The sequence below is a fragment of the Triturus cristatus genome, chromosome 10, assembly GCF_964204655.1.
Source record: "Triturus cristatus chromosome 10, aTriCri1.1, whole genome shotgun sequence".
Lineage (NCBI taxonomy): Eukaryota > Metazoa > Chordata > Amphibia > Caudata > Salamandridae > Triturus > Triturus cristatus.
This window is the reverse complement of record NC_140593.1, coordinates 916,081,830-916,106,156: the sequence shown is the minus strand read 5'-3', so window position 1 is coordinate 916,106,156 and position 24,327 is coordinate 916,081,830.

Sequence of the window (24,327 nt, the reverse complement as noted above, 5' to 3'; positions counted from 1 at the left end):
CAGAGTGGGCACCAGGTTTAAATACTGGACCCTCAAATCCAACTCTTTAGTCAACTCTAGACCTCTGAAAGACTCAGAAGCACTGCTGTGCTGCTCTGCAAGAAGAACTGTCACTCTGCTGCCCTACTTCCCTGCTTCCCTGCTGCCTGAGTGAAAGGACTGGACCAGCATATTGATCCCAGGACCACCAGAGTGAACCAAAGGCTAGGCGGCCAGCCTCCTGGTCAGAGCCTCAGGGATAGAAACATCTCCAACCACCTTCAACCCAGCACCTGGACATTGTCTGCTATGAGTCTTGTCCCCAAGTGGTGCCAAAGTTATCCTGGACCTTTGGAAGTGTACCTGAAGGTGCTCTGCCAGTCCAACTGTGGTCCTGTAAGCAGGACCAATGCAGCTCAATGCATCTCTTTTCAGTTGAATTGGAACTGCCACAGAGCGGAGCATCCTTGGCACCGGACCTTGCATCCTAGCCCGCAGTCTCCTTGGAACTGCTGATGGAACAAGGTCTCGTAGAAAAGAGACTTGCTCGAATGCAATCTACTCGTTTAACTCACTAACGAAAGTTATTAATCATGTTTCGTGAATAACTAATACGCACCACATGCACACGCAGGTTAGTGAAGCTTGCGTATGTGTGTACTAATGCGGATAACAATGAAGACGGGCTAATACCGATTTAAACGGGGATCTGTTGAGTGCATGTGTCAACTGCATCTACGTAGTATGACGATTTAATGCTTGGAGGGAAATTCTGGCGCATGAGTAGAAGATACTAAAATGGAGTCTTGAAGACTCGCATGTATGGCATCTGCTTACTTGAAACGAAAACAAGCTATTTTAATAATACTAATGCGGGAGAAGTATTAATGAGTAAAGGGGAATAGAGTAGAGGTGGGTAGTATACGTGCGACCACCTAATTTGTGAAATTAATAATTGTCTTTCTGACTTTATCATTAGTGCGCATTTGGGCCTCTGTCGTATAACTGAAGTAAGCTGAGTAAGGTGAAGTCTGCGAATGTCCACTGAAAGGGAGCCCAGAACGATGACTGAGAAATTTAATGCAAGCCAAAGAACAAGTATGTGTTACACCCTGGGAAAGGATGGTGAAGAGTCCAACGATGAAGACTCTTTTTTTATGTGTCCTCATACTGCCAAAGCTCTTATTAGGATTACTCTTATCTCTCCATATCAGCCTATACCAACCCTCGGGAGAAGTGGAGAGAGAGAGGAGCTTTCCCTCAAAGATAATACTGTTTCCATTTCCAACTCCTGTTCACTTTAGGGACCCCGGGATGTTACTAAGGAGGCTAGGACCAACAGTAAAATCGGCTAATCATAGGACCCACTTGCCTTCTCCCTCCAATCCACCAAAGCAAACCAGATCGTAACTTTACTTCTTTGGTCACAGGCCATGTCTGATTCACTAGTGTAGATGATATTCTTTAAACATTCAACAAAAGTTGGGGGAGATTCTGATTTCCACATCCTACATATTTCTCTCCTTGCTAAGATTACCACATAAAACATAAAATTGGATCTAGGCGCATTCAAGTGATAGTCAGTCAAAAAAACAAAGAAAATCAAGCTGGTACTTACTTCAATTGGTTTCCCCAGCACTTCTTCCAAAAATGTACATACCTCCTTCCAATAGGATTGAATTCTCGGACACTCCATAAACATATGTATGTCGTCAGCTGCAGGATACTTGCACCTAGGACAGTTATATGTGTTTCCTGTAACCTTAGATAGCTTTTGTGGAGACCAGTAATCTCTGTAGGCCGTGTACAAGTGGTTCCTTCTAAGCGCAGCTGGTTTCACGATAGCCTGCAACATAACAAAAGAGTCAGACCATATTTTGTAAATATCAGTATCATCGTTTCTGTACTCTTTACCCCAAAGACTTATAAATTCACTTTCCACATTGTCCTCAGCATCCAATAAGGCCCAATACCAAAACGAGATTTCCTTTTTCCATTTGTCCGTTCTAGTGACATGATCCAATTTCGGGTTTTCCTCCTCTTTAGGCCACCAAGAGGATATCTGATAGTACTTGAACCTCGTCAATGTTCCTCTTGTTAAACTATTGAGCGCTTCCCAGCTTATTAAGTTAGATTCCTCTTGTAAATCTCCCCAGCACCTTATACCTCCCATTTTCAAAGGCTGACTGAGTTGATCTTGTAAGCATTCAGGGGTGCCGGGGGAATCCCAAATTGGGGACTGCTCTGCATAGTGTGAGATTTTCATTCTTTTTCTTATATGCACCCGGGTCTCTAAGGCTGCTCTTAAGATTTTTAGCCTTACCTTTTTGTAGAACTTCGGGTCCCCATATTTATAAAGAAAGTGTTTCTGCCCTTGCACCACATCTTTCAGCATGGCCTCAAAAAATAACCCCAGTGATGAAGTATCAGTCTTACTAGCCAACATTCGATTTTTTTTTAAATGAAAGGTATAACAATATGTGAGTAGATCCGGTAATGCCAACCCACCCACAGTGAGGTCTCTTCTAAGCTTTTTCCAGGCTATTCTCGGGCCTTTCGTTGCCCAGATTAAATTACCTATTTTACCTTGTAGCTTAGCTATATCGTCTTTCCTAAAAAGCAATGGGATAGAATTATATAGGAAGGTGATTTTAGGTAAGATTATCATTTTACAAGGTTAACCCTCCCATAGATGTTTAGAGGGAGGTTGGCCCATCGTACAAGTAAACTCATAACCTCCTTACTTACTCTCTTCCAGTTAACTATAGGGATATCCTCTAATTTCTGCGTTAGCTGTACCCCTAAATATCTCATTTGATTCTTAACCCCTGACATCCCATTACTTGATTCCATTCCATTATTTCAGTTTTTTCCCTGTTGATTTTATACCCCGAGACTTCACCAAACCTCTCTGCCTTCTCAGTTAACCTAGGGATTGCCTCTAAGGGATTTGTTGCGTATAAAAGCAAATCATCAGCATATAGATCAATTTTAAGTTCTAGCTCTCCCAATTTATAGGAGTAAATTTGGGTATCTGCTCTGAGCCAGCTGGCAAATGGCTCAATGTACAAATTGAACAAAAGCGGCAATAAGGTACACCCCTGCCTTGTGCCTCTCGTGATGTTAAACCAATCCGTCAGGGCCCCATTAACCAGCACCTTTGCTTTAGGACTCAGGTATAGACTTTTCACTGCCTCAACAAAGTTATTCGGAAAACCAAAACCTTTTACGGTCTCCCACAAATATACCCAATTAACTTGGTCAAAAGCTTTGGCAGCAACTATTGCTACTACCGTTAATGAAGCCTTCCTTGCTTCTGCCATATCTATGGCCCCTATTGCCTGAAATGTAAGTTCATTCAGCTCCCTCCCTGGTATGAAGCCCCTCTGATCTGGATTGACCACCCCCTTTATTACCTTTGCAACCCTTGCTGCCACTATACCTGTGAATACCTTATAATCTGAATTTAATAAAGATATTGGTCTGTAAGAATCTATCTTCTGGGGATCTTTATTTGGTTTTAATATCAGCATAACTGTGGCTTCCGCCCATGAACAAGGTGGATTTTTCCATCCTATATAAATTTTATTAAACAGATTTTTTAAAATTGGCACAACCTTGTCCAAAATACATAGATACAGCTCTATTGGGAGCCCATCCGGGCCTGCAGCTTTTCCCCTTGCCATCTTTTTACATTGTGCTCTTACTTCTTCCTCAGTAATACCTCCTCCCAAGAATACCTTATGTTCCTCAGTCAGCTGAGGGAGTGTTATTGATTTTAGCCACTTCTGAATGATCTCCTGTCCTGGCGTAATATCCTCCTTATACAATTCACTCATGAAGCTTCGGGCTTCTTTACAAATCTCTTCATCCGCATGTATGATTCCTCCTAACCCTCTTTTGATTAAGTTCTTTATCGTATTCCTTGCCCTGTCTGTTTTGGCTTTCCATGCCAATAAGGAGCTGCATTTCTCCCCATATGCAAAATGCTGAAGCTTGCTAACTTTCCACCTATCTAAAAGCTTCTTGTCTAAGTTAGCCTGAAATTCAGCCTGTAGACTCTCCAACTCTTTCTCTAAGTGTGGCACTGTGCTTAATCTTTCCATTGATGCTTTCTGTAATTCTTCTTCTTTTCCCTTAATCTTACTTATTTTATTTGCTTCATCTTTTCTCAAGGCTTTCCTCCTTCCCACCGTTATGGAGCAAAGTAACCCCCTTATATAGGCATTAAAAGCTTTGCATACTATCTGATCCTGAGCTGTGCCAATATTAAACTTAAAATACTCATCCGTCTTTTTCCCTAACTCAATAGTCACTTCTTCATTCAATAATATGGTCCTATCTACTGTCCACCTTTTTTGTACCTCTTTTTGCCGCAGCCCCAAAGTCATAACTACTACTGAATGGACTGATAATATAGCAGGGATATGATTTATTGTCTCCACCTCTGAAAACAGCTCCTGATCTATAAGAAAATAATTGATTTGAGAATGGTGCTTGTATTTTTTACTGTAAAACGTGAAATCTCCGGTTTCCCCTTTCTTGCTTCGCCAAATATCGAGCAAGTTAAACTCTCTAATTATATTTTTTAACCTAGCAAACATTTTAGGGGAACTATTATATTTTACTTTCGAAGTACGATCTATTTCCTTATTTAGAACTAAGTTAAAAGTTAAAATCTACCCCTATTATAATCGGCCCAGTTGTGTCTAACAAACAGACTTCAAGTTTTAGAAGTGCCCCTGGATTGTCTTCATTGGGTCCATAATATACTACACAGACTAAGGGTCTTTCCTGAATTGCTATAGTGGCCACCAACCATCTCCCTGAATGGTCTGTTTCCTGTTTTACCACATTTATTCCTGCATTACTTCTTATGATCAGTGCTACTCCCCTAGTGCTTCCTCTTTGTTCAGAACAGAGCACCTCCTGAATCCATCTAACTTTGCTAAAACTCTGTTTGCACTTTTGCGCCTCCAAATGAGTCTCTTGTAAGAGACAAATGTGTGCCTCACAATTTTTCAAAAATTCTATAATCCGAGACATCTTTCTGCTACTCCTTAATCCATTCACGTTCCATGTTATTATTTTGACTTTATTAGGCCTATCCATCCTTGTAACTCCCTAAACTCTTCCATCGTAAACCTAAAGCATGTATGAGGACTACATTTTCTCTTATTTCCCCCTTGCTCCCCACACCCTGTGCCCCCCACCCCCCTCGAGGAACCCTCCTACTACTCCGTTGGCGGTTAAAAAACGCCATTCGAGATCCTCCCTTTACAGCTGGAAGCATCCACTCAAAAAAATTAAAAATACACAAGTTGGATGAAAAAAAAAACCCTCATATGTATGTTATATATATATATTTTTTTTCTTTCTCCTTCTTTCCTCCATTTTATACTATCCACAACACACCCTACGCACCTACCACCACCATCTAATGCCTGTTATCTATATCTATATCTATCTATATCTATCTCTAACTCAAATCTACATCTACATTTGTGCCAAGAATGTGTCAACTTCATCTGGGGAGCTGATATTATACATCTTGTTCTGCCACATTATTTTGAGCATGGCTGGAAATTTCATTTGGACCTGTGCCCCCTGACTTCTTAATGCAGGCATTCTTGTTCCAAGGTCCCACTACCTTTGTGCGGTTCTCTTTCCAAGGTCTGACCTAATTTGATAACTGAAAGACTCATGTTGTAATGATGTTTCTTTTAAAGCTCTCCCCAACACCAACTTCTTCACTGTGTACGTGTGAAAATTAATCAGTATTTTCCTTGGAGCCTTTCTAGTGGGATTTAGCTTAAAAGGGTCTCTATGGACTCTCTGGATCTCCTTATCCAACTCTTTATCTGGTCTATCCTTCAGGATTCCTTCTTTCAAAATTTTGCATATGAAGGCCTTGATGTCTCTGCCTTCTGCGCCCTCCGGAATTTTAAGAGCTCTTAGATTGTTCCGCCTCGCCTGCATCTCCAACCTCTCCATGTCTTCCTGTAAGGTTTTACTCTGCACTTTTAATTTCTCGAGATCTTTAGAATTCTCTAACACTGCTTATGAAAGGACTTTTACCTCACATTCCAACGCCCCATTTCGTAAGGCAATGTCATCCAGTTTTCCTTCTAAAACATCGCACTTATCATGAATCCCTCTCTGTTTGGTGTCTGAAATCTAAAATTTCGAAAATATATCTTCTCTTGAGCTCAAAAACATCAACTCCAATTGAGTCTTTCCCCCCTCCGTTCCTGGAGGTGTATCTGTATATTCTAGGGGTGGGCGGAATTTGCGAAAGTGCCTTTCGCAAAATATCGCGAAAGGGCAAAAAATCTCCGCGGTCACGCGAAATTTCGCGTGATCGCTGAGATTTTTGTGTGCTGAATTAAAGCGTTACTGAATTCCTGTTGGGGTTTCATTTTTGTGACAGGAGCATCGTGCCAGAATGAATCCTGCCGTGCATATTTACCCAAGAAGATGCCACCGTTTTGTGCAATACCTCTACTCAACTGGAGTACTTTCTACTGGCTAATCAGTAAGTGCTACCTTGTTGGGTAAATGTATAGTGTTTTTCCCACACTACAGCTGCATAAAGGGCCAGAAGAGTTGTCTACGGTGACCATGTGTGTCTCTAACGTTGCCACCACGCCGACGGGCCCCGGGGTCCCTCGAGTCAGCTGTCCGTCGCAGTTCACATGCCTCTTGTTTATAAAGGGCCAGAGACCGATCAGAGCAGCAGATGAGGAGACAGAACCTCCTGGCGTCAAGAGCTACACGGGGATTGCGCTTGAGAAAGTCGTGGATGCACAGAGCTCCATCAAGGATCACAGCTAATTTTTGACGGTAGATGTGGGGAGAAAAGCACACCTGCCCAGCCTCGACCTAGCTCCCGAATGTTTTGTGCTGATTAATGCGTTTCTGAATTTGAGCTCCAACTCGGGCACCTGCTTTATTTATATCTTTAAGTGGTTCCTGTTGAGGTTTAATTTTTGTGACAGGAGCATCGTGCCAGAATGAATCCTGTCCTGCACCTGCATATGTCCGTTCCGGCCGCGGATCACGGAAGTTTCGACATTTTCGCTGTTGGACCCGGCCTCGTAGGATGGCCCTCCGTGCCCCCGCACCACCGAAACCTGGTGCCTGCAGCCCTAGCACGCGGCCCAGCCGACCTTTCCCACCAGGACACCTGCGCCAACTCCGGACATCCCCGTCCATGGCCTCTCTCCTTTCGGCCACCCCGGGCCCGCGTGCCCACTCCCTGCAACAAGATGGCCGCCCGGCCCCAGCGCGACCCGGGCCTAGAGGCGCCACTCCGGCTGGAGGACATCACGCTTCCAGGGGATGAGAGAGGGAGGAGCAGTTCTATCGCACCTCTGAACTCCCCTGGGACGATGGGTTTCGATCGGCCCTCCGGCCTCCCTGCGGGCTGGCTCCGTGCCTGCTGGGTGTCTGGGACTCCTCCCGACCCGGCCCTGAAAGGATCAAAAGACAATAGCAGGAAACCCCGACAAGCGGCCCCCAGGTGACAAGACCCCTGCCTGCACAGACTCCGGACATCAAAGCAGGGTCGACCTATAACAAGGGGTGCTCTGAGACTGTCCGGCAGATTCGACGCTGGAATAACGAGAGCCTGCTGATGTGGTCGCGGCTCCTGGAACTGGAACTCACCTGAGCCCTGCTGAGTGACTCGCGGCTCCCTGAAGATCGTAAGACCTCCGAACTTGTACCTGAGCCCGGCTGAGTGACTCGCGGCTCCCTGAAGATCGTAAGACCTCCGAACTCGTACCTGAGCCCTGCTGAGTGACTCGCGGCTCCCTGAAGATCGTAAGACCTCCGAACTTGTACCTGAGCCCTGCTGAGTGACTCGCGGCTCCCTGAAGAACATAAGACCTCCGAACTGGTACCTGAGCCCTGCTGAGTGACTCGCGGCTCCCCCAGACTCTCACGGTCCCGCCGGACCCCAACTCCGACCACGTATCCCCCAGCTCGAGGATTGTGAGCTGTGCGCCGGATACGTCCCTGCTTTGAACCGTTACCAGAGACAGTCCCGCTACCCCCTACCTTTCCGAGACTCTTGAGCCCGTGCTCACCTTGTACATATTTGCAGTGATACCTATTTGATAAAGCTTGTTCTGAGAATACCCCGTGTGGTCTCTCTGTGTCGTGTGGTGCCAGAAGTACGATCCTAGTTGTGAGATTCCTCCCCCTGGGGAATCTCCCGCCAGTGCCCGGCTACAATACTACACGGGTGGGACTCAGGGAAGTCAGGACCCCTTTCCGGGCTCCTCTGTGGTCGCCGTCTAACATTCGCGTTCCGCGCGGAACGCGAAAATGTCAAAATGTCGCAATTTCCGCGAGCGGAACGGAAATTGTCGCCCACCCCTAGTATATTCCCCATCCAAAGTACTGCCACAACCTTGCTCTGGTGTTGATACTATGATGGGGGCAACCCTATAACAGAGGGGGGTTAGCTTTATTAGGTGCTTCCTGGGCCCTAAACTGGTCGTTGGATTGGCATCCCCATCCTCCCCTCTTTCCTCATCCATCAATAATGCAAAGCGATTTTCCAATTGTAGCGAGCGGAGGCCGTCTGTGCACCTTTTCGCCCTCCTTTAGAAGTTGCGACCTGTTCCATTATTTTGAAATAGGATGTTAGGGAAGCCGTTGTTTTTACCAATGTGCGCGTGGCCTTGACTCCACTCTGCTTTTTATTCCCTCCAGATTTGATCACTTTTTTCTTTGGAGAGACTGGCACCACCTCTCCGACCTCTCCGACCGTCTCTCCTTCCGCAACAGTTTTACCTCTATTTTTCGCATCAAAGTAGGAGCGCAACTGATATCTATTTCTAATTCCAGGCTGGGGAGCGAGGGTCCCTTTATTAAACGCACAACTGATACCCTTTTCCAGCCCCACTAATGCCTCCGACCCTTGCTGAGCACTTCCACTTCCACTTTCTAAATCTGTAAGGTCTATCCTCCCCCCTTCCTCTTCTTATCTGTACCAGACTCCAAAACCATATGAAGCGAGTCTCTTTCCATCTGCCAAGCCTCTACACGTATTCCTCCCCGCTATTTTGCCTTACCCTTTCCGTCCAAAAGTCTGAGGCAGGTCCCTCCTCGGCTCTATGCAACTTTCTCCCCCTGCCTCCTTGGCCAGTGTATTGTTCTGTCTCTGCCGCCCCCGACTCGGAAACCGATTTATGCCACTGCGGACCGCGTCTTCCTCCAGAGGTTAGCCCGGCGTCTCCAGGTCCCGAGGTAATCTGCCGCTTCCTGACCCATGTACCGAGGGGAGATTTTCTCGGCATCTAGCGGGAAAAGGTATTTTTCGCTCAAATTAATTCTCCAAATTTAGATGCGTCTTGTGTGCCTTATACCGCTTCTTCTGTTGCTTCTTTCTGCAGGTTATTTCTTCCAATGTTCAATCCATGCCTCGCGCTGTGCTGGGAGCTCCTGCGACCGGCATCAGCCTGCCGCCATGTTCCTCCTGCTGAAAAGCACAACAGTCATGACTTACTTCTCTTCCTCACAGAGACTTTAAGTTGACTTCATTGTGACTGCCACGATGAAGACTCTTATTAAAAAAATGTTATAATATTGTTTCAAAGTAAAATGTGAAAGCGTATGAGAACGTAATTTATGAATAAAAATTAAGGGGATGGGTTTGCGAATAATAGCTGAACTGATTTTAATGACATATAAGCATGGTGTGATAGAGCTTTCCCCCTTGCCTAACCAATCATATTTCGTATTTTTACAATATTGAAACTTTAGTGGGTGGAACATGAAGAACAAAAGGTATAATTAAGAGAGCTTTAGTTAGTTAGTTAGACACAGATGCTGTGAGTCGTGGTTGCTGTCTTTGCTACGTGAGAAGCTGTTGGTGGGAGAGATGCTGTGAGATGCTGATGAAGAGCCGAATGCAGAACCTGAAGCAGAACTTTCTATCCTAATTTAATTGGGTTAGATCAGAAGATCGCGGAAGAATCTAGAGGAGGAAGAGAGTGTTAGAGAGGGGTGCGGCGCAATCATCGGTATTCTGGAGAGGTCCACTATCCTGTCCTGAATCCTGTCCTGAAGTCTTTGTCTCCTGACCTAATCAGGATAATTGGATAAAATCTATTTGTAGCCTTATAAATGGGCCGTCTGCCTTTCCAATTCTTCCCATACAGGCCACTGTTTTCCTGCCTGGATTCATTTGCTGACAGGTTAAGCATCTCTGGCATAGACTCTCTGCTATGTTACTGAACTTCGGATTGAACCAATCCTGTCTAAAGAGTCTGATCATGGCATCCCTGCCTATATGGGTATCTAAGTGATACATCCTAGCCAATTGTGAAAGCATACAGTCTGGCATTTCTGGCCTGCCATCTAGATAATCCATACATCATATTCTGACCTCTTTTGGCACACTACTTTCACCCATTCCTTTTTTTCTTTCATCTCTACCTCATCTTGCAGTTGTCTTACTTCTTCCCATGTTTCCAGTCCTGAGAGTAACATAAGTTGGCAGCTAATTCCACTTGTTTCGATTTTCTTGTTTACCGCCAATTTATTTCTGGCACAGTATTGGGCAACCTGGTCAGCATACCTATTACCGGCTGACACATAGTCATCTGCTGACTGATGTGAGGCACACTTGACCACTGCCACTTCATTTGGCAATTGTATCGCAGTGCTTTTACGAAAATTCCATTTTTAATTGGGGATCCTGAAGAAGTCATGAAATCCCTCTGCATCCAAAGTTGGCCAAAAACATGCACAACCCCGTAACCATACTGGCTATCAGTAAAAATTGTTACTTTCCAGTTTTTCCCAATTTTGCAAGCTTTAATCAAAGCAATCAATTCGACTACTTGTGCAGATTTGACTCCTGGCAAATAGGATACTTCGACTATTCCAGCCAATGTACATACAGCGTAAGCAGCACTTAGTTCTCCCTCCTCATGGCGCATACAGGAGCCGTCTACAAACAGCTCATGTTCAGCATTCTTCAAAGGTTCTTCCTGTATGTCTGGACGGGGCTTGGTGCAAAGTTCAGTCACATCCAAACAGTCGTGCTCGACTTCATCCCTCACCTCTTCTCCACATACATCTGGTAACAAGGTGGCAGGGTTTAGCACAGTACACCTGACTATTGTCACGTTTTCAGCACCTAATATGGTTCTTTCATACTTACTCATTCGACTAGGAGTGAGATACTGAGTTCGAGTTCTTGTTAAAAGAATCTTAACTGATTGTGGAATATGCACCTTTACCGGATGTCCCATCACAATTCATTCGCTTTGTTCCAGACTCATGCAGGTTGCAGCTACAGCTTTTAAACAGCCAGGTAAAGCCAAGGCTACAGGGTCCAAAGTGGCAGAGAAGTATGCCACTGGACGTCGCATCAAACCATGTCTCTGGGTTAAGACCGAAAGCCCACAACTATTTCTTTCACAACAAAACAGTGTGAATTCTTTTGAGTAAATGGCATACCTAATGCTGTGGCTTCACATAAGTATTCCGTAGATTCACAGAGGCTCTCATACTTTCGTCATCTCATTCTATAGGATCTGTTGCTCACTTCTTGGTATTTGTATTAGCGGTTTGGCCAGCATTGAAAAACCTACAATCCACTGCCTACAGACTCCTACAACTCCAAGGAACATTCTTATTTCTCTCTGAGTTTGCGGCAACTTCATTTGTCTTATTATTTCTATTCTTTCTGGTGTCACTTTCCTTACTCCGCGTTCTATTTGGTGTCCTAGGTATTTGTCTCCGGTTCTGCAAAACTGTAATTTTTCCGGGGACACTTTATGTCCACAATCAGCCAAATGATTCAACAAGGCAATCGAATCAGTAACACAGTCATCTCTTGTTTTAGATGCGACAAGTAAGTCGTCAATATACTGCACCAATACTGACTCTCTTGCCAACACTAAGGTTTCTAGGCACTTTTTCAGTATCTGATTGAAAATTGAAGGACTTTCAGTGTAACCTTCAGGAACGCGATTCCAAACTAAAATACGGTACTCGAATTTAAATGAGAAAAGATATTGGCTGTCTGGATGCAATGGAATGGAGAAAAAGGCATGGCATAGATCGATTACAGTAAACCATCCTGCCTTCCATGGTATTTGGTACAGTATCACGGCTGGGTTGGGCAATACGGGGCAACAAGGTACAACAATTTTGTTAATCTTTCTTAGGTCTTGAACTATCCTATATTTCCCGCTAGGTTTCTTTATGCCAATTATAGGTGAATTACAGGGACTACTCATTATTTCTTTTAGAATGCCCTGTTCAATCATTCGATCTATTTCTGCTGCAATACCAGCTTTACTTCAGGACTCATCTTGTATTGTTGAGTATTTGGGTAAACTGCAACTTCCTTCACGGTTACTTTTACTGGGTCTACATTTGCCATTAACACTAGGCCTGGGCGAAAATTTCGTTCCGTTCGCGGAAATTGCGATAATTTGACATTTTCGCGTTCCGCGGAGAGCGCGAAAATGTCAAAAATTCCGGTTTCCGCAGCTTGGCGATAATTTGTTTCTTGCTCGCGCTGTAAAATAATACATTCTCGCGCGCGCGCGATCGCCTTACCTGAATCCCTGCGTTCGCCGACAAGTTTTCTTGATCCAGTCGCGTTCTCCATGAGATGTTGTATTGTTTTTAGCCATTTGCGCTGTCTCGCGACAGTTCGCGCCCGCAGTGACGTCATGCGTCGCGCGATCACGTCTTTCTTCTCGCGATCATGCACCGCGAGAACAACTCAAAACAAGATGGCCGCGCCCGCAAGCAACCACATGGGTAAGTTGGCGACCCGCAACCATGCAGAAAATCTCGCGAACATGCCGGAAAAAAACTTACGCATCTTCGCGATATTTCCGCTTGTTTGCGATAATTTCAAACATTTTCGCGATAATTTGCGAAGGTTAATTCCGCAAATTCCGCCCACCCCTAATTAACACTACATCTTTTCCTGTAAAATCCCACACATTTGGATTTACTGTCATTTTGACCTTGTCTGGTAAGTCGTCTTTTGTCATCATGGAATACATCTCGTCTACCTCTCTGCCTTGTTTAGCTAACATGATTTTGTAGACTCCGTCTTCATCTGGGGTTTGAATTGCAACACCGTCCAGTGTGCAAAATATTGTGCAATTCATTTTGCACAGTAGATCTCTTACTAATAAATTTACAGGACTGGAGTTACACACTACAAATTTGTGCATTGCCCTGAAATCACCAATGCATACCTCCATGGATTCTGTAATAGGGGTTCTAATCTGTTTATTGGAAACGCCCACTACTTGGATCGCTTCTCCCTAGAGGGGTAGGTTTGGAATGTTTGCTGTTCTCACAGTACAACGGGTAGCACCACTGTCCAATAAGATGGTAATATCCTTTCCTTCTACTTTACCATCAACAGATGAACCTGATTGATCTATCGGTAAGGATGCGCCAAGTACGCACTACTTTTCCTCCCCCCTCAGGCACCTTCATTGGTCGCTGTCATCGAAATAAGAGTCCTGTAAAAGAAATTGTGAGGTTACATGATTTTTCTTACCACTTCCTTGAAATCCGGTGTCCGCACTGTACTTGCCCTGGTTCACAAAATTTGGCATAGGGGCAGGTGGCAACTGACTCTGTAGATTTACAACCTGCTGCGGTTGACTCATTATCCCCTCATTCTGCATCTGTGGATTTAAATTTTAATTTCGGCCATTATTGTTCTGTATATTTTTATACTCGTTCTTCCAATGCCCCAAGTTTCCAAACCCATGACAAGGAAACTTTTTCTTTGCCTCTTCTCTACTCATTCGTCCCTTTTGTTTTCATTTTGGCCTTGTCCCTTTCCTTGATTTCCTATTTGGCTGTTTAGTTGGAGTTCCTGCTGTTCTGCTCATTTTACTTGGGCCCACATCACCTTTTCTTCTAATTTATTTTGTTCATTATCAATCTCATCTCCGCAATACTTGAGAATATCATCTATGGGTTTCGCTTGCCAACACAGCACGTGCTGACAAATTATGTCTCCAATTTCTGGTTTCAATCCTGTCACAAATCAATACACAAAATGTCCCATATCTTTATGTCCAATGTTCTCAAAACCACTTGTGAGAAGTTAGCCTGGTATATGCTGGTCACTAGTTAAAGTGGCCACCTTGCACCAGTACAATTCGACTCTTATGGTAGATAGGTTTAAGCTATCCTAGTGGTAGCTGTGGAGAGCAGCCTTCAGTCTAAGTCTTTAGAAGAATGTAAAGCAGCTTGTTTTACCTTATAATCTCTTGAATCACTAAATGAAAGGACACCACACAGGTATATATATAAAATATATATATGTATTTATTTCGAACACACTATAGTAATCTCTTTATGAGATTAGAAGTCAAGGACATATGCACAAATCAACGTTTCACAACAAGTTAAGCACAAATATGGCTGGGGCCCTAGGGGCGTACCAGACCATATACTAAAAAAGAGGTTTAGGAATATCGACTTGAGAAGAGACAAGGCCTAGGGCCTTCAGAAGCACTGGGGCCTCACTAATCCACCCAAGGCAGGTAAGTAAAGGACCCACGGGAGACGCATGCAGTGTGAGAACACAACCGCGGATCACAATAGACTTCAATGGAGCAAGTAGCGTTGGAATTTTAAAGTTTTAGGATACTTCGGGAGAGTCTAAAAGCAAGTCACTTACAGGGTAAGTAGTTCTAGAGCCAACACCCACAGGAGCACCGTAGTGCTGGAGTTACCTCTCCCAGGGAAGCCGGGTGCATAGGTGTCTTTTGGTGTCGGGTCGCGGCGTCGTTTTCAATGGGAGCCAAAGAAGACTTGCTGCTTGTGAAGACCGGAGAAGTGTACGGTGGAATCTGACGCTGGATTCAGAAGAAAGAAGACCTGAAAGCAGAGGAGACAGTGTTCAAAGTCACTTGCCAGTGACCCGGGGCCAGGAAGCTGGATGCCCACAGTAGTCGGGTGATTTCAGGTGATCACGGGTGTCTTGACTCTTCAGCCACGAGGTCCAGGAGGTGTCGACAACAACCAGGAGCTGGATTTGGTGTGTCCCACAAAGTCTTCAGCTTACTGAGATGTCGGCAACCGGATTGGAACCAACAAGCCTTGGCAACAGCAATCCTGTGGAAAGGGAAGAAAGTCAGCAGTGCAGACCAGCATGGTCTGAGGAACTCACCCAGCAAGGGTAAGTCAGGGCAGGCCTAGAGCAACCAGAGGAACCCTTTGGTTTTGTAGAAAAGTCTTCTGGGGACCCACAAGCTAACTGACAAGGGATTGCAAAGACACCTCAGGAGGATTCACTCACCAGGAGCCCATGGTCACTCGGGACAAGGTAGGCCTCTGATCTTCGAAGGAAATCCTGCTGGAGGCTTGGACCACACATGGTCCAAAGCACACATTCGTAGAACATTGTGAAGGGGTTGCACTTGACAATAGTGCACGGTACCTGGGTATTGCTGTTTCTCATCACTCGTGGGGTCCACTTGCCTCAGCTTCGCTGGGGACTCACGATGGCCTCGGAGAAGTCCGGAAATCTACTTTTGGGGCTGCAGAGACTTCGGACTCTGGTGGGAGCGGGACATTTTGCGACTGTTGATTCAAAGTTTAGGTGCCTGCCAAGCAGGGGAGTCACTCCTTGACTCCAATGGAGATTCTTCAGTCTTCCAGAGGTAGTGGAACATCGAAGGTCCAGGATTCTTCTTCAGAGCATCATCCAGGGATATTTAGTTTGCAATGGCAAGAGTTCCCTAACTTATACTACAAGGAAGGGAGGGACTAGCTCTATGACCACTCCTATGGGAGGGTCAGGGAAGTTGGTGGCTACACCCACTTCCCTTTGTCCAGTTTTGTGCCAGAGCAGGGGCTGGTAGCCCCTGAACCGGTTTGAGCTGGCATATGCACAGAGGAGCCTACTGCTCCCCCAGTGCAGGACTTCAAAGCACTCTAGGAGTGCACCCACCCAGCCCCAATACTCTAAATCCTGTCTGGAAGGTGGTTACACCTCCCTGTGACAGGATGCCTATTGTTGGGCCTCCTCCACTGCGAGTTTCGGTCAGCAGCAGGAGGGCAGCCCAGTGTCTGTGCTGGTGGCATCCATTTTGTGATGCCAGGGCTCTTCAGGATTCTACCGTGTTTCCACAGTGGGTACATATCTATTCTTCTAAAAGTGTGGGATCATACTCCCACACCAGTTACTGGTGTGGAGGTATGATTCCAAAGCGTTTGACACCAAACACAACATGTTTTGATGCAGCCACCCCAAAGTTAGCATTTACCGCTAGGTTATAATGCACTTAGGAGTATGTGGTTTAACCGCATGCACAAACAGCTGCAGAGAATGGACTCTGAGAGCTGCAGAGGGGCCCTGCTCAGGCAGAGGCACCCCCTCACATGGAAACCAAGCACCCTGCCCTCAGGATTGTTAGGGCCTGCCTTAGGGGTGACTGATAGGTTTATATGTGTGTGTAAGGTGAGATATAGAGAACCTATACCTCAGTGAGGAGTGCAAACACTACCTCACCCAGGCTGCAGTAGCAGGCCTGTGGTGTGAATGAATGAATGAATGAAAGGAAATTTATAAATGCGCAACTCAGCCCGAAGGCATCAAGGCGCCTAACAAAGAAAATCATAAAAAGGCAGATCCAGAGCTAGGGATAGGCTTTGGCAAATAGCCATGTCTTAAGGGCCTTCCTAAAAAATTGCTTTGAGGGAAGGGATTTTATCTCAGCCGGCAGAGTGTTCCATAATTTAGGAGCCAGGGTTGAAAATGCTCTACCACCCCACTTAGCTCTACGAGCACGGGGGACTGATAACAAGAATTTATTGGCGGAACGTAGATGTCTGGAGGGGGTATATGGGACCAAGAGGTCCCTTAAGCCTCCCGATCTGGTAGTAGCCAGAGCCCCATAAATCAAACAAAGGGACTTAAAAGAAATTCTAGCCTTTATTGGAAGCCAGTGGAGTGTCTTTCTTGCCGCCGAAGCAGAAGCCCGCTTAGGTAAATCCAGTACGAACTTGGCGGCGGCATTCTGCACCATTTGGAGTCACATCAACAGACCCTTATTGATGCCTAAGTATAGGGCATTACAATAATCAAGTCTTGAGCCTATTAATGCGACTACAATTTGCTTTCTGGCTTGGAGGGACAGGTAGTGTTTAATCTTCCACAGGATGTTCAGTAAGCCCCAGCAGGTGGAGATAGTCCTCTTTACTTGCTGGTCCATCCCCAACGTAGGGTCAATCATGACTCCTAAGTTCCTGGCCAGGGTAGTGAGAGAGGGACACACGCCCAGCGAGGAGGGCCACCATTCCGCCGACCAGAAATCTTCCTTTCCTCCGAACATCAGAATTTCTGTCTTTTCGCCATTAAGCTTCAATGAATTGCAAACCATCCATTGAGCTACTGCCTCCATACAGTGTCTAAAATTGGAGGCAGCGGAGGTGACAGGTTGGGCGAGAGACATCAGTATCTGTGTATCGTCGGCATAGGAGACTACCTCCATCCCAAAAGATCTGATAAGCCTGGCAAGAGGGGTCACATAGATGTTAAACAGGGTCGGACTTAATGCCGAACCCTGGGGGACACCACAATGCACAGGAAGGGATGGAGATAGAAACTCCCCCAGCTTAACTCTCTGTTCCCTCTTACCGAGAAAGGAGGCTAGCAAACTAAGTGCGGGCCCCTCCACCCCTATCTCCCTCAGCCTAGATGTTAATACTGAGGGAGACAGGGTATCAAACGCAGCGGTAAGATCTAACAAAATAAGGAGAGTGGTCTGGTCCTTGTCTACCCTAGTGCGTATGTTGTCAAGCACGATGGTAAGGGCCGACTCCGTACTATGCTCTCTCCGAAAACCATGCTGCGAATGATCCAAAAGGCCAGAGGTTTCCAGAAAGACTGCCAGATGCTGGTTGAGATGGGTTTCCAGCAGCTTTGCCAGGGCTGGGAGCAGCGAAATGGGGCGGAAGTTTTTAAGAACCCCCGGATCTAATGTGGGTTTTTTTAACAGCGGTTTAACCACCGCTCTTTTCCATTGTAAAGGGAAAGTCCCCTCCTCCATTGCCTTATTCATGATGTCAAGTAACGGAGGTAAAAGAGTCTCCTTACAGTGTTTAAGGAGTTTCAGAGGACTGGGGTCCAAAGGGGACCCCGACCTAGTCTTATTCAGGAGGACTTCAAGTTCCTGGAGCGAGAGGGGCGGAAAGCTGGACAAACGCCCCGAAGAAACCCCCTCGGATAATATTGGCGATGAGACGGATAGACAAATAGAGGTAGATAGTGCTGACCTCTGAATCTCTAAAGCCGAATATATATCCACAATTTTAGATTGAAAAAAATGGGCAACATCATTGCAGAGCTGCTGTGAACTAACAACAGGATCCGGCACCTTCAGTGATGTGAGTTTATCTACGATCTTAAATAACTCTTTCGGCGAAGAGAGAGAGGAGGTAAGAGAAGTAAAATACTCTTGTTTGGTTTTTATCACCTCCTTCTTATAGCTCATTAAAAGAGTTTTATGTTTATCCCTCTCCCGCCAATCCCAACTAGTCCTCCAAAGACGTTCCTGTCTCCGTACACCCTGCCTAAGAAGTCTTAATGGTTCCGAAAACCACGGGGCCGAAGGACTTTTTCTCGGGGAATAGCGCAATGAGGCTGGAGCCAGTTCGTCAATAACTGTCCGAATGACACTGTCCATCCTCATTACTGCAGATCCAACGTTCTCCTCAGCAGAGATCGCCAGGTTGGATAGAATAGGGGCGAGCACGGTATTAGTTATGTTTTTGAGATTGCGTCTCAATTCCATTTTACTTGGCTCGTTCCCCTTACTGCTAGCATTAGCGATCCTTAATTCTATGGGGATCGCTGAGTGGTCCGACCAAGATAGAGGAATGGGAGCCTCAGTGGTCAATCGACTGTCATTGGAGAAGACCCCATCTAACGTATGGCCAGCCTGATGAGAGGGACCCTTGACTAGCTGTTTCAGCCCACAGCCAGAAAAGATATCCAATAAAGATAGTGTATCAGTTGAATCCATATTTTCCAAATGGAAATTCAGGTCCCCCAGAACAGTAAAATGCTCACGGTCAAAGTGTGCCTCTAAGATGTTAAGCATATGATGGCCAAAATCTGTTCTGGTCCCCGGTGGTCTATAAATGAGAAGATTCGTAAATGGTACAGCATATGATCCATTAATGGAAAACTGAAGGGCCTGAAAGGAGTCTAGCGGTTCAGACAGTGGGGAGACATGACAGGCAAAGCAGTCTCTATAAAGGATACCCAGCCCTCCCCCCCTACGCCCCACTCTGTCCATCCTCACCAGCATATAACCTTCTGGTACCGCCTCAACCAGATCAGGTCCAGACGAATCCTTGGCCCAGGTTTCAGTAATGAAAACCCAGGCGGGTTTTCTAGCCGTAACAAAATCTTTAAAGGCGAGATTGTTCTTGACCAGAGATCTCGCATTTATAAGAAACCCCCTATCACTCCTGAAACTACTTTTTGGCTTATTGCTCAGGCCAAGCGGTGTAGCAACATCAACAGGAGCCGACACCCAAGTGGAAGACCGGAAGCAGTGACAGCCAGAAGAAGTCTGCAGCGAATCCGGATCATTCCTATAATGGCAGGGCAACTTAGGCGGCTTCAAAGTGATTAAGTCTTGCCAAGTATACCTAAACTCTGTGTACTCACCATCAACATGTCCAGTCTCCCAGCCATCCAGCCCGTCCTTAGCGCGGACGGGCGCAGACGGGCTGGACTCTGGCGTGACTCCGGCGTCACTACGGCACACACGCCGCGCGCACACGCTGCACGCCGGCATGTCCGACCTATATAGGGCTCTAGCGAGTCAACCTGACTGCTAGAGCGCTACTTGTGCTGGCGGCCTATCAACGTCCCCTACCTACCCCCAAGATGGCGTCGATATTGCCTGAGAGCGAAAAATGCGCTGGGAAGGGCCCGCAGAAGCCGCGGTGGGGGGCACAATTAAGGTGCAAGTGAGTGGCCAGGAATTTTAAAAGCAAGGGAAACGTTTTTAAATAAAATAAACTGAAGAGCAAAAACGGGTGATATTAAAAATATAATAGCGCGCCTAAATGCCACAACGCAGCGCCCAGCAGTAGAAAGCCTTAACAGGCTGACCCACCTTCCAAAGTCCTTTAAGTACTCTGCTAGTAGATGCCTCTAGCCAGTCAACCTGACTGCTACAGCGCTACTTGTGCTGGCGGCCTATCAACGTCCCCTACCTACCCCCAAGATGGCGTCGATATTCCCCAAGAGCGAAAAACGCGCTGGGAAGGGCCCGCAGAAGCCGCGGTGGGGGGCACAATTAAGGTGCAAGTGAGTGGCCAGGAATTTTAAAAGCAAGGGAAACGTTTTTAAATAAAATAAACTGAAGAGCAAAAACGGGTGATATTAAAAATATAATAGCGCGCCTAAATGCCACAACACAGCGCCCAGCAGTAGAAAGCCTTAACAGCTGTCAGATTTAGTCTGCTTCCCAGGGGTGGCATAATACATGCTTCAGCCCCTGGTAGGCCTGTGAAGTACCTATGCCCTTGGTACCTAAGGTACCATATACTAGGGGCTCATAAGGTACCACAGTATCCAATCACTAGTGCATCTAAGTTGTTTAGAGAGAATAGAGAGGCTGGGGCCCTGATTAGCAGGGACCCAGCCAGACTATAGCCAGAAACCAGTGTTAACATCAAAAAAAAGTGGGGGCAACATAAGTGCAGATCCTACTTTCCTACACCGCTTAAATAGCTGCAGTAAGCGTTCATAATGAGTATGTACAGATTCATTTCTGTCCTGGGTCATTCTATCTATCTTTACCCAATCTGTTTCTTTTGGAGGAATTGTCCCTTTCAAGAAAGTGATCACCTGGTGATATTTCTTCATTACCTCCTCTGAAGGGTCTCCTGTTTTTGCATCTCTCGAGTACTCATCACTATGCCAATCCACAATAATTTTACATTCTGTCCATAGATCAGCAGGTACCACTATGTCAAATAAACCATCCAAATCTTTTAACAACACTTTAGAAAACTTCACAAATCTTCCAACTTGCCGATACAATTCAACTGGCTTTTCTCTTAACTTCGGGAAATCATCTGTAAATGATAAAATATCAAGGCCTGGGTGGTAAATTCCGTTGTGGTCGTGGAATTTGCGGAATTTGGGTAGTTTCATGTTCCACGGAGAAAGCAGAATTGGCAAAAATTCTGCGATCCACGGCTTCGTGGAATTTTTTGCTTGTTCGCGCTTTCAAAATGCGTTTTGCAAGATATTTCTCCCCGAGCACGCAAACAGCGTTCGTGAAAAAGAAAAAAGCATCGCGAACGGGCGGAACAAGCAATTCTGCATGTTCGCGAAACTTTTGAGTGCTCGCCGAGATTTTTTATCGTTTCGCGGAGCTTTGCGTGGCACGACTACGCAAATTCCGTTAACCCCTAAAAAAATCCTGTCTGGTCCATGGAACATGTACATATCCTCCTCCAGGCACTTCTCTGATTGGAAATAATCTTTCTACCTTTCCTGTGTCTTTTATCAAGAATTCATAAGTTGTTCGATTGGCGTGTGCTTTCTCCCTTTTTTGTATCCATCTAGCCTTCCATTTATCCAGGTCGCCCCATTTCTGTAAAATGGTCATTAATTCTTGGATGTATGACGTAACAACGCGTGTCTTTACAACGCGTGCAGTTACATCGCGGTTTTTACAACGAACGCGATGTAACCACACGATGCCATTACAACGCAAGTCTTTACATCGACTTGCGCTAGATGGCGTGCTAACATTAGAAAAGCTTAATTTACTATTCCAACTCCTGTCCACTTAACAGTAGGGAAGGTGTTGGGATAGTAAACTACACTATTTGTAATGTTAGCACGCCATCTAGCGCAAGTCGATGTAAAGACTTGCGTTGTAATGACATCGCGTGGTTACATCACGTTCGTTGTAAAAGTTTAGTTGTAATGGTAGTGCGTTGTCAAAGTTTCGTTGTAAAGGTTGTTTACCTTAATTCTTTAACCTGTAATTTTCTTCCAGACATATTCATATTTTCCAGGTCCTTGTCACTGAATTCTGCTCTGTATGGTTTCTGTAATACATTGTATTTCCCTATTTCTAATGGAATATTTTTGTATTTCTAGTGATACTTCTGCAAAGGAACAGTAACTCTTCTTCATTGTAAGTATTTAATCTGTCTAGTCCAACGTTTCCAGCTATCATTTCTTCTAATTCCACTTTCAATTTGTAAATGTCTAGAATTTTCAATGGCTGTTTTGGCTTGTCTATTCCCTGTGCCCATCTTTCTATTTCTTCAGGGGATACTATTGTGGAACTCTTGACTCCTGCAGATGTTTCTATTTGTACTTCCTTTGATTAACTAGGTGTAACTCTTCTCGGGGTTTCATTTATCTGTCCTCTTATTGGTATATCCATTAATGATATTACCGATTCACATTCGCTGTCTTGATCATCAATTATTATATTCTCTTTTCTGGGTTCAATTGTAGGTGTGGACATGACAGGTGGTTTGTGAGCGATTGTCTTATCTCCATATAATGGGACCACTGGACCTATAGTCACTGGTATAGTCAGTGCTTCAGGGTTAGTACTCAATTGGGTTATTTTCTGTATTAATTCTTCTCTATTCTTGTTTATTGCCTCTCTTTTCCTGAAGTACCCTTCCATTCTTTGGGTCATGTATAACTTGGGGAACTAATGGTGTTCCCAAAACCGGAGCACTAGGAGTAGTTCTACTCAGTCCCTCTTAGGTAAGGTGTAGGATTTTTCATTAAACTGTCCTCCAAGAAATCATCTCAGCCATTAATATGGGATATAATCCCTCAGCCACCATTGCTTCTCTCCATTGTTTCATCTGATTATCTCGTGATTCCCGTGGTAGCCTAGGATAACAACCTCTAAAGTTTCTGCTACTTCTGGATCTATCATGCTCAAATGCTTCAGTCTCCCATTCCTCTAAAGCTTCATATTGGATTAATCTTGGTCGGGGCTCTAATTCATTCATTCTTAATCTCAGGTTATGTAGAATTCTCCCATTAAATGTACCATGTTCTGGAAAAGCTAGCACTCCATCACTGTATGTTCTATCCAATTTTCCAACCATACACAATTATGATAGCCTCTCTCCATCATCATGTATGATGCGGGCGTTTTCGGGGGCTGGATAAGAATTCCCTCTCTAGTCTTAACAGGTTTATCCTTCTTAAAATAATTTTAAATTTTCTGCATAAATGTCCTCTTTCTTTTTTCTCCGTACATTTTAGGTGTCGATCCTTTTATATATTGTTCTCTGGCAAACACTAAATACCTTTGTCTGGACGATTCCCTATTAATGTTGGATCGTGTCTCCACATGCAAAGCCCACTGTCAATTATTATTGTAGCGTCTATTTCACTAGCCAATAAGAGGTACATTTTTACTCTAATGCTTGAACAATACCAGCGCGGCTTCTATTCTTTCGACCAATCAATTCGTTTCCACACTACACACTTAGCCAATACTAGCGTGGCTTTTCTGTGATGTCAGTATCACTCCATACTACTGACCCCTCCTTTACTATTTCACGTCAGTCACACGCCTGCTGTCTCAAACAATCCCAGTGCGGCCCTCTGTGACGTCAGTGCAGCACCCGCAGCTGACCCCTCCTTTACAAGGTAACACGAAAAACTTATTTTCTTTCGATTTTCATACAAAATTCATTAACTGACAACATAGAACATTCGCTACTCTGTTTGCTCCGCTAAAATCCGAAAGTCAATTGCATTTACTGCGAGTAATCCTTTCCACTTACTCATCACACACTTCGAGTAAAACTCTTCCGCTTACTCTTCACTCAAGTGCCGATAAACCTGTTGCTCCTTCGGTATTACCCTTTCTACCAAAGATTCACCAGCAAACACTTTGCTATCAATCACTCTCACTTTTATACAAAATAATCCCTAAAGCAGCACTGTCAACCTTGCATAGCCTTACAGTGCTCTTTTTAGCAAACGAGTAACCTCACTGCAGTGTGGTTTCCACTCACCACCCGCTATTCAATATTCCTGGGAATTTCCAGACAACATAAAGCAAGTGCAAACGGGTTTTTTAATACATAATCAATAATTCAAATTCAAATTTTTCACCTAACTAGTTAATAAATTAAACCATAGCTCTGCTACCAGAAAAACTGATCCAGCCGGTTACCAACCTCAGGTACTCAACTACCATATAGTCACTGGGGCCCATTAACACACACTCATTTATATAGGCTAGAAGATACCGCTGGGGTCAATTTATTGTGCTATTACCTGTAAGATGAATTTATCTAATTATT